The 2,234-nt window shown below is 39.1% G+C and overlaps 1 pseudogene; it reads left to right on the top strand.

The window, feature by feature from the left end:
• The first annotated feature begins 925 nt into the window (after positions 1 to 925).
• Positions 926 to 2,009, top strand: LOC100675389 (cilia-and flagella-associated protein 96-like; annotated as a pseudogene).
• Positions 2,010 to 2,234: the final 225 nt, after the last annotated feature.

The following is a 2,234-nucleotide window of genomic DNA, read 5'->3' as shown; positions in this document are numbered from 1 at the left end:
TATCATTTGACTAATTCCAATTTCTAATATATCATGCCGGTAATAACCACAAAATATTTGGTGGAAAACAAATAGTTACCGAATAAAAGTAATATTTTCACCTACCCAATTAACAAGATTTTCTAAATTCTAATATCTCATACTGGCACCAGTGCCTTGAGGTGGACACTTTCCTTCACTCCCAACTTTTCTCCACTTTCACTAATCTATACTGATGGCAGCATAAATTGGTTCTACTTTTTAAAATTTAGCAATATGTATGGGAGGTTTAAAATGTCCACATGCTCTGAGACTCGGGCAGACATGGCTGTGGCAGCATGCTTGTCCATTTTCCCACTTTTGTCTATTCTGTAATTTCCGGACTCAGACAGACATGGCTGTGGTACCCATGCTTGTCCATTTTCCCATTCTTGCTTGCTCTGTAATATTTCCTTAGACTCAGGCAGACATAGCTCTGACAACATGCTTTGTCTGCTTCCCACTTCTTTGTGAAGACATGCTAAATAAAATTTTCTTTTTGCTTTAGTAAACTTTGTGATGTTTTTTCTCCTACAACAGTTAATGGCGTAGTTGGCAGGATTTCTGAAGCCTTGAGTCCAGTTGAACTTGAGGAGACCTGGACTGTGGAGAAGATGCCGGCAAAAGAGGTCCTATCTTCTGGACCCACGTGCTCCCACTCCATGTCCCTTCGACACCAACAGGAATACCTCAACAAAGAATATAGACTATATTGAACTTACAAAAAAGACTGTGAATAGGCTCAATCAAGATTTCCGGAACTCTTATGCCAAAGCTGATGGTTTTGCAGACTGCGGTCGATCCAGAATCACTTACAGCAAAAGTTAACTACATAAGACTGAGTAAAGGAAATGATGCCATCCTGGTGAAGAACCAGATGGTAACCGGTAGAAAACCAACACCGTGAGTTTAAAGGATCTGCAATGGTTGCCATCTAAGAGCTCAACTAAGCCCAGTAAGATTTTGCCATAAAAGCAGCCCTGAGGGGCCTTCTGGAGTTACCAATATAGAGAACACCACTCCAAGAGGCAACAATGCCAGCTGAAGGAGGGGAATCTGATATGGAGGGGATTGGCCTCTTCAGTGAGATGGAGTATATTACCATTGGTGATAAATATGTGTCACCATATAGTTGACCCTTTAATGAGGCTGCAAGCAAAAATAAACAGATGCTACCTAGGGGATCCAAAGCCATGTCAGATCTCCAGCAGGGTTATTTTGATTCCCATTTTGTAAGGATTTTTGAAGGTGAAGGCTACACAAATCTGAATCAAATGAGGTGTCGGCATATGATGGAAGAAGCCAAAAAAAAATCTAGGCAAACCCTTTCTCCCTAGTAATGGAGATAAAAACCGTGTGGGTTTGAAAGCTACTATGGAACAACAGGTGGCCCAGTCCCATTCTTCAGTGCACAGTTAAAACCCAGAGAAAAATATCAAGCACCTGGAAAGAACCTATACACAAACCTAGGAAAGAAAGGAACTGGATATGGCTATGTAAACCTTACCATAGGTAAACAGCCTTCACACTCAGCTGATTTCTACGATGAACCAAAACTACTAAGAAAGAGAATGAAGCACACCATCATTTACTTAAAGGGTCACCTTTCAAGTTAAATTTTTACCCAAAGAAATATTTTTACAATAATCCTTATTTCTCTGATAAACCTTTACCACCAATTAAAAAAGCAGAGAAGCCAGGATCAGTTGCAACCCATTTTAAGCCCTCTTCTCCTGGTAAAAAGGCTGGTGGAATGAAGGCAGGAACATTTGACCCTTACCCTTCACATTCTGCTGACCGATATGTGATTAAATTACCAAGACAGATTGCCAGCAAAAGTGATAAGATTTTTCATCCACCAGGTGGACCAAAAAGCAGACCAATGATAAGTATAATGGCTTTAAACGTCAAGAGGGCACTAAATATGAAGAACTACAATACTGCTTCAGTATGGTCCTATTAAAACTGGAAGACAAATAGCTCTCCAGACCCTACATACCAGTAATTCATTATCAAGTGCTAATTATTAAAAAAAAAAATAAGATGTGTAACAAATAGCTCAAACATTTAAATCAAATTTCATCTTGCAACTCTAGCCCCTTCCTTGTTTTAATTTAGTACTACCACTTAATGAATAAACAGTATTAATGATTTAAAAAAAAAATGTGCACATGCTCTAATCTAGTAATTCAACATCTGTAAATCTACCCTAGGGA

This window comes from Loxodonta africana, chromosome 5, assembly GCF_030014295.1.
Source record: "Loxodonta africana isolate mLoxAfr1 chromosome 5, mLoxAfr1.hap2, whole genome shotgun sequence".
Lineage (NCBI taxonomy): Eukaryota > Metazoa > Chordata > Mammalia > Proboscidea > Elephantidae > Loxodonta > Loxodonta africana.
The sequence above is the reverse complement of the archived record's forward strand: the minus strand, read 5'-3'. Positions and strand labels throughout refer to the sequence as shown.